We start from the raw sequence: 9,671 nt of genomic DNA on the forward strand, positions 1-9,671 counted from the left end.
TTTACTACCTTTGCTAAAAAGGTTGACCGGGTCGACCGCGAAGGAGAAGAGAAGAGATGCCAAATTTGGCCGCAGCGCCTGCTGCGCAGCGCATCCAAATTCAAATTTCGCTCGATCCAAAAAACAATCGGGTTGTCAGAACACTCAACGTGACCTGGTGGTTATGATAGATACCAAGATTGGTCACGACCGATATTCAGTTGATTTAGATTATGACAAAGTCGCGCCAACAGCTGGCTTATGCGACTTGTTCCGATTTCATCTATATCTTGCTGATTCAAGGAAATGAAAAGCGCTGTGGACTAGCAGTATACAGTAGTAGGTGGCGCATTGCTCAATATCAACAATGGTTGTAGTTGCTTGTGGGTTCAATCCCCAGGGTGTAGCATTTTTGCTGAAATTTGGAACAAAATTGAGAAGTACATCTCAGAGATGTGTCAGTGCCATCATTGTTCCATAATGACCCTCTTTGAGCTTTTGGTGGGTAAGGCAAAAAAAAGTTTTTAAAGACTTCTGCTTTCTTTGTATCATGAGGTCAACCCACACAAGTTCAAAAATATCAAGGCGGCTCGAACACGCGCCGAGCTGTGCACCGCAATGACAAGGTTCTCACACCTTACCGTTGCACCAAGGAAGCTTAGATAGGGAGTCCAACGATGAGTTTACGATCATCAAAGATGAGTCGCAGGTCGGCTGTTTGAACGATCTCAATGTATTCAGCTAAATACTGATTGTAACTAATCTCATTAGTTGCCGTAAGACGGTCACAATGAGTGTTTTGACAACTCAATCATTTTTTGGATCGAGCGAAATTTGAATTTGGATGCGCTGCGCAGCAGGCTGCGGCCAAATTTGGCATCTCTTCTCTTCTCCTTTGCGGTCGACCCGGTCAACCTTTTTAGCAAAGGTAGTACTTTTTCTAAAATGAATGGCACCCCTGGCCCGAGAAAAAAAAAGTTTCCAGTTGCCGCAGTTGCCGCAGTCACCGCAGCTGCTGTGATGAATTTTTTTTTGCTTGAGAATGATCCATCACTCCTGATTTGAATTTCCTTCTCTAGCTCTTGTTCTTTGTACAATCAAAATCAACCATGAGCGAAAACCAACATCTGGATCCAATCTTTCTTGGTATCAGCCAAACCAACAAGAACAAAAGATTGTCTTCTAGATCTGAATCATCTGGACCAGAAGTCTTAGCAGATTTGACTAATGGGGCATGTCTCACTTTCTGTATCTATTCTTTTTTCTTATATCTAGACTGACTCGCCTCAAAATTTCAAAGGTCAATTGTGCTTCAAAGACCAAGGGCAACTCTGAAAATCGTGCAGCAGAAGATGAAGATGGCCCCTTCAAGTTCAACTTTAACTGCGATTTCTACGTGCCCAACAAGCAAAACAAGTCTGGGTTTCACCAAATCACCTGCTCCAACTGTACGATTGAATGGGATTCGAACAATTTCAATTTAGATGAACTCAAGTTAAAATGCGCTGAACTTGCCAAAAGTGACAACACAGGGACGCACATCAAGTCTGTACTCAACAAGGTAATTTTCGATGAGGAGAGTGGGGGGGTTTGGACTCTATACATTGCTTCAAACCACAGCTTTCCAAAGACAAACAGGAACCGCAAAGTGTTAGATCACAGCAATTTTCAATCGTGGGTTGAAGAGGCACATGCAAGTTATCCTAAAAATAAGGCTGGGATTTCATTTGTAGCTCCGCATCCGAGCAAGCTCAAGGCACGAGCCGAGGCGGTGAGTACAGTGTCCAATTTATCCCCGGATTTGATGCAGCTGACATCCTTACCTTGCAGGCTGCCCAAACTGATGCTGTGATAGCGCATGCCGAACGACAGGAAAAGCGTCAGGCATTGAGGCCATCAGATAACTTTGAATCTGATCCTGAGGTGAGTCTGTAACCATCTTCATTCTCCAACGTTCTCTCTTTGGATGCTTACATCATCTCCACATCCAGAACGGTGATTCAGACAGCTCAATGAACTCTCAAAATGATGCTGTAACGGCTTTTGCAAACAAACTCTTTGAAAAACATGAAATGAACAAGAAGTACAATAAGACATACCCTCCGATCATTGACCCAACGGATTCAACTCGGTATTTCGCCTTGACATCGAAAAAGGCTAAAGAGTGGGCCAAACACCGTGTAAGTCCAGACCGTCTTTCAATTCAATTATAGTGTATTGATTGTGAACAATTGAACGTTAAACTCTAGTACGATGATGAGGTTAGCCTCACTACCCCACCGGCTCATTTCAAGTATGATCTCACAAAGACCTCAGCAAAACAGCATGACTCCCCTCAACCATCGTCATCGTCTGCCCCCTTTAATCCTGCCGGGTTTACTGAGCTACTTGTGGGAATGGTTGCCGCCATCAAAGCTAGTCGGTCCCCTACTAAGCCTCCAGGTCACGAGCAAGAACCAAATAATCCAATGACACCTCAGCCAGCGAAACGACCAGCCAGTCCCGAAGCCCAACGAGCACTCTCACCTTCGCCTCCTCTTGCCGATGATCCTTCCAGCGAAACCGGGATCAACGGATTCCTTGAATTCTGCAAGTTCTCCGCTGAAAAGACAAACAACATCAAGCGGATCCTTGAGGAATTGTCGGTCACAGACTACCGACTAATCAATGAAAAAGAGTTATCACGACAAGATCTTCTTAACAAAGGACTTCCTAATATCACTGCTACAATGGTCTACAACAATGCTATTAAATATAGAGAATCTCAGATCCACAAAAGAACCGAGGCCAAAAAAGTTAGACAAGGCCTCTAATTACCAGATTGATCACAGGAACCATTCTGATCTTTTTCAAATTTGATTATTTTACTACATATCTTATGATTTGTTGTGAGCGCCAATGTCTCAATCACCACCCTCTTTGTACATATATTGTTCAAAGATCCTTCCTCCTAAATTTGGTTCGAGTTGGTTTCTTGTAATGAAAAATGCTGTGTTAGCCATAGTAACCTATCTGAGTCAGATTGACCAAGATAGAAAGGTTGAATTATCGATCATCAAAGTGACCGATCAAGATAAAAAGTGATCTTGATTGGTCACTTCTTAAAAAGTTGCTTTGCAACTTGATCGACTTAAAAACTAAAGTGACCGTGACCGCTCGAGATAAAAAGTGACCGATCAAGATGAGATGAAGAATCTCGATTGGTCACTTCTTAAAAAGTTGCTTTGCAACTTGATCGACTTAAAAACTAAAGTGACCGTGACCGCTCGAGATAAAAAGTGACCGATCAAGATGAGATGAAGAATCTCGATTGGTCACTTCTTAAAAAGTTGCTTTGCAACTTGATCGACTTAAAAACTAAAGTGACCGATCAAGATGAGATGAAGAATCTTGATTGGTCACTTCTTGAATACTTGCTTTGCAACTTGATCAACTCAAAAACTTGATCAACTTAAAAACCCAATATTTCATTTCAATAGTGAATCAATTGACTCTGCCTTCTTGTCTTAAAACACTTGGTCAGGATTAGGAAACCAAAAAACAACTATCATTTTTTAAAATAACTTGATCAAAACTTGTCAAATAAGCGGGTAGAAAGAAAAGACATCGGACATGAGATGAGAAAATACAGATATCAAAAGTCAAGATCCAGATTCTCATCATCCACATCACCATCCTCGTCATCAGTCATGGTATAGCCACATCGGTGATAAATTGGCTCTAATAGTTTGTCTACAAAAAGATCGTCAGCTACTCTTTCAATTGTTTTCACAGGATCGATAGTGACCGTCAACGCCTGAGTCCTTCGCAGTTTGGTCTTCAAGCAACAAAACCCTAGCTCAATCGGATTCAGTTCGGGGCAATAAGCAGGTAGGTATCGCAGAAGGATACCTGCAGAGCAGGTGTAGATTAGTCACTGATATTGGAGACAATCAAGCTATTCAAAGCTGAATAAGAAAAACAACGTACCTTTTTGTTGACAAAGAGCAGCAATTTGTCCTCCATGATGAATAGATGCGTTGTCCAGAACCAGGACACTGTTAGGGCCAGGGTAGCGATTCATTCGGGGTAGCTAATGAATTACTTTGGGAATCAGTAATGTCATCAAAAAGATCATCCAAAGAATCTACATACGTACAAGTTTGTATTTTAGGAAGGCTTCAAAGCGCTTTTGATTGACCGGACCGTCCAGCACAGAGAGAGCCAGGAGGTCGTGGTAACCAATTGCTGGGAGGACAGAATACCTACCCCGATGGAGTCTTGGTACTTTGCGAGTCGTTCGAGCACCAAGTTTGGCTCGCTGACGGATGCGAAGGAGATCACGTCCACATATGGCACTCTCATCTGTCCAATAGTGAAGTGAAACAATCAGAGAGTGTCAAGTCATTGAGAAAGTGCGAGAAAATTGAGAACACAAAAAGCTCCTCACCGGTGAATACCAAAAAGTTGGCTGGAAAGCCCATCATTTTATCGATCCATTGATATTTTGCTACCAAGCTCTTTCGAACATTGCTTACTTGAGCTTTCTTCAAACTGATGAACAGACGATTTTGAAGTTCTAGATGAGTCGTACTGATTGAAGGCATTTTGCCATGCTCGTCATAGAGCTGTTCACGGATCTCGTCCAAGAACAAGGATGGTTGTTCTTGGACTAGAGTTTCCATGAACTGACGGTCCGCTTGATTCAGAAACCGCTTTCGACCGCGTTTCTCATACTCAGCAGGGTCCCGGATTACTGCTCGAGTGCGATGATAAAGCTGTGTCCATCGGCTGAATGAGCGTTTTGAGATAGCCCGTCGAAGGCGCTGGCGGATTGTGGAGCAAGATTCACCTTCTAGTCGCCAACGAACGGCAAGAACTTTGACATCTGCTGAATAACGTTGAAAGCCCATCGCAGGTGAGACTGAGGAAGATCGGTGAGGGATTGCACATTACAGTGCTCATGAGCAGGCCGCGTCAGCTAGCTGATCTGAATGCATCAGTTGGTCTACAGCACTGGCTGCGGCAACTGCGGCAACTGGAAACTTTTTTTTTCTCGGGCCAGGGGTGCCATTCATTTTAGAAAAAGTAATAAATTCACCGGTGTAAAATTACATGTCACAACGGGGTACAAGACTTTTACACTGACACTTTTATTACTTTTGCTAAAAAGGAAGCCCCGGTTGAAAAAAATAAAAAAGAATGTAGCCCAGTGTTTCACCGCAGTCACTGCGGTGGGTGTGGAGCCTGAGCAGCCGCATTCCATTACCTATCCCAAATTTGCCAATCCCCTCACCACCTAATTTTCTTTTTCAGAACTCAATCATGAAATCAAAGCATCAGCACATCAACCCAATCTTTCTTGATTGTTCCTCCCCATCCAATCCATTGGCCAATGAAGTTCTCAATATTGATTCCCCGGACTCTGGGACTGTTCAACTTCAGGTGATGTTTTCAAGCTATTTTTCACCTATAATGTCCATTATCCAATATACTCATCTTTGACTATTCCAAATCTTACAGAGCCCACAACTGAATATCAACAATGAAGAAGACGATGGAGGCAGCACTGCATATACTTTCTACTTTGAGTGTGAATTTTGGGTCCCTTGCAATAAGTCCAAGTCAGGATTCTCACAGATCTCTTGCTCTGACTGTGTAATCCCTTGGAATTCGGATCAATTCGATTCGGAGAAACTCAAAGAAAAATGTGCTGAACTCGCCAAGGACAATAAGCAGTCCCTCACAAGATTGATCAATCTTTCATCAAATAGCAAGAAGAACCCTGGTGTTTGGACTTGGTACATCAAGTCACATTCTGATTTCCCGAAGACTTTGAAGGTTCGAAAGCAGTTAAGTCCAGACAAGGTCCAACAATGGGTTGAAGAGGGCGAAGCTGTGTTTCCCGCTCGGGAAGCTGGGATTAGCTACTTTGCACCTCACCCAAACAAGGTCAAAGCTCAAGCTGAAAAAGTGAGTCCGGCCTATCTCAAGCAGGTGGTCTCTTCATGTCTCATTTGTTTTTGAATTCCTTCAGGCTGCTCGCACCGAGCAAATTGTGGCTTTAGCTGAGCGCAAGCACAAGCTTCAGGTGAAAAAGGGAATTGGCAAGGATTTGTTTGACTCTGAAGAGGTGAGATTATTTGTCTACTAACCACTGTTTTTGTCAAACTCGACTGATGTATCTTTACATGATCTCAAACCCAAAGTCTGAAGGCGGAACAGACGATACGGAACAAACAGCTGGTGATCGGGAGAACAAGTTTGCAAGTGACCTTCTTGACCACCACAAGATGGACGGTCGCTACCACAAAAGGTGTCCGATTGTGACAGATCCAACCAATTCAACTCAATACTTCGTTTTGACTCTTGAGAAAGCCGAAGAGTGGGCTAAGCTACGAGTAAGTTGGATGCCTCTCTTTATTCCCTATGTAAGCTGACATTATGGTGTTTCATTTTCCAGCACCAAGATGAGGTTGACATAGATACTCCTCCGGTCCATTTCAAGTATGACCTCAGCAAGAAGGCTGAAAACAAAACTCCCGCTTCATCAACTGAAAATCTTGAAGCCAATACTTTCACCCCTGCCGCTATCACTCAACTTGTTGTTGGCATCGCAGGAGCCATTGGTGAAGCAGTACGATCACCTCAGAAGCAACCAGCTAGCGATGTCGAGCCACCTGCAACTCCATGTCCTTCTCGTAAACGAAAGAATACACCCGAATTGTTTCCTCATGTGTCATCTTCACCATTATCATATGATCCTGCCGCTGCAAACGGAACCGAAGGATTCCTTGAGTTCTGCACTTTACCAGATGATAGAAAAGACACCATTCGAAAGATTCTAAAAGATGCTGAAATCACCGATCATAGAATGATCACAGAAGAACACTTATCTCGAGCGGATCTAGCACAACATGGATTGTCCAAGGCTTCGATTACTATGCTCTACCTAGATTCTCAGAAGTATATCAGTAACAGGACCGGCGAACAAAGAGCCGCTCGCAAAGCAAGGCGAACTTCAATGTTTTAAATCCTTGCTCTACACTACTGTATAGATTTTGCCCCTCTCTAGTGAATAAAAGAAATAAAACCATCTCGTTTATTTAGAATCATGGTCCTCTGACCCTGCCTCACACCAGGTTTCTTGATCAAGCATCAAACACAGCTTGATCATGATTCTCCCTCTGACATTGCCATTAAGTGACTTTTGATGGTCTTGGGATCCAGCTAAATCTTTAGCTCAATCCTAAAATTTCTGTGCCCCCCAAAGACAATTAGAAGCAAATGATCAAGCTTCAAATTGAGCTTGGTCTCAATGACTTCATGACATCAAGTTTGTCTCTTGATTAGACATGATGTGTCTTTTGTTTGCCCCAGGATTGAGTTACAATTAGAAGGAGATGATCGAGCTTCAAATTGAGCTCGATCTCAATGACTTCAATACATAAGGTTTGTCTCTTGATTAGAGACGTTGCGACTTTCTTTTGCCCCAGGATCGAGTCGATTTTCTGGCTTGATCTCTCTTACATTGCACTCAAGATTAGACACGTTGCGACTTTCTTTTGCCCCAGGATCGAGTCGATTTTCTGGCTCGATCTCATCTTTCTTACATTGCACTCAACAAAACAAGGGTCAAGGCAATTTTAGCCCATTTGAACCGCTTGATCACAACTTTCTCGCAACTTGCGATAATCAAATGATGCTCTTAGCCCATTTCATTGCCTCAAGATCGAACTAAATTGTGTCTTATGTATATCGGGCTCAGCTGAATGACGGAACAGTTATTTTAAGATTTCATTCAACAGTGTGCTCCAGAAAACCATGTTCCACTAGTACACAAATTAAGAGCAAAACTAGATCTACTATTTAAATCAATTTGTTTTGTTTTGATAGTTTCTTGAAATGAATGATGTTTGAAATCAAAAGGGCTGATTAGATTGAAATTGAGGACTTGGGATCGATTCAATTTTTGATAGCTTCTTGAAATGAATGATGTTTAAATCAAAAGGGCTAATTAGATTGAAATTGAGGACTTGGGAATGATTAGGATCGATTCAATTCCTGATAGCTTCTTGACATGAATAATGTTTAAATCAAAAGGGCTAATTAGATTGAAATTGAGGACTTGGGAATGATTAGGATCGATTCAATTCTTGATAGCTTCTTGACATGAATAATGTTTAAATCAAAAGGGCTAATTAGATTGAAATTGAGGACTTGGGAATGATTAGGATCGATTCAATTCTTGATAGCTTCTTGACATGAATAATGTTTACATCAAAAGGGCTAATTAGATTGAAATTGAGGATTTGGGATCGAGTCAATTTTTGATAGTTTCTTGAAATGAATGGTGTTTGAAATCAAAAGGGCTGATTAGATTGGATTTGAGGACTTGAGATTGATTCAATTTGATTGTGAGATCAAGATGTGATCTGATGCTGATTTATTTGAAGTTTGTAAAGGTTTGTAAATCGTGTTGAACTGTAGTTGCACCAGAAAAGAAATTGGTCCATGAAAAGCTCGATCTTGATGATTTGAAAGGAATCATATTTCTTCCATTCTACGATCAATTGCTTCATCAAATGTGCGATAACCACAATGATGGTATAACTTAGGTAATAGTTCGGGTCCAAAGGTCCTATGAGCAGCCCTTCGTATCGGTCCAATTGGATTAGTCCTAGTAGCCAATACTTGTGATCTTCGAAGGTCAAATTTGAAGGCATTGAATCCGAGTTCAATTGGATTCAACTCGGGACAGTATGGTGGTAAGTAACAAAGAAGAATACCTAAAGTTGTAAAGGTCCCGCTTGAGTCAGTGGATTGAAAACAAGACACAGGAAGGATAATGAGATTAGACACACCTCTCTTACGACAGAGGTCAGAAATTGATCCACCACGATGGATCGAGGCATTGTCCAGCACTAAGACACTATTGTCCGCTGGGAATCGATTCATGCGAGGAAGCTGTACAATGAAATGAGGTCAGTGTGGAACAATGGGTATTGAAGTAAAGGTAAAATCACAAACTAAGCTGTATTTCAAAAATTTCTCGAATCGCTTTTGATTCACCGGCCCCTCAAGAACTGAAAGAGCCAGCAAGCCATCATAAGTGATGGCTGGAAGAAGGGAATACCGACCTTGATGCATCTTAGGCACCTTGCGAGTAGTGCGTATTCCAATCTTGCTTCGCTGTCGTTTTCGTAGCAGATCCCGTCCACAGACTGCGCTCTCGTCTGCAACTCGTGAGAAGGCAGAGGATTTCAATACAGAATATTTGAGATAGAAAGTGAAATAATACTGACCCGTAAACACTAAGAAATTGGACGGATAGCCCATCATATCGCGCATCCATTTCAACTTTGGCATCAAGGATTTCCGAGCATTACTGACACAGGCCTTCTTCAAGCTTATCATAAGACGGCTCATAAGTTCGAGATGAACGGTACTTATGGAAGGCATCTTCCCATGTGCATTGTAAAGCTTTTCTTGAATCTCGTCAAGGAAAAGTGCTGGCTGGTCAAGGACCAATTCTTCCATGAATTTGTGATCCGTGGCATTCAAGTGCTGGCGCCGACCACGGCGTTTGTAGGTGTTGGGATCGTGTATGACTGCACGAGTTAGGTTGTAGAGCTCAATCCATCGGCCAAAGGATCGGCGAGAAATACGCTTGCTGAGTCGCTGTCGGATTAAAGATCTGAAAGTCCTGAAGA

Source organism: Melampsora larici-populina (genome assembly GCF_000204055.1).
Source record: "Melampsora larici-populina 98AG31 unplaced genomic scaffold MELLAscaffold_18, whole genome shotgun sequence".
Taxonomy (NCBI): Eukaryota; Fungi; Basidiomycota; class Pucciniomycetes; order Pucciniales; family Melampsoraceae; genus Melampsora; species Melampsora laricis-populina.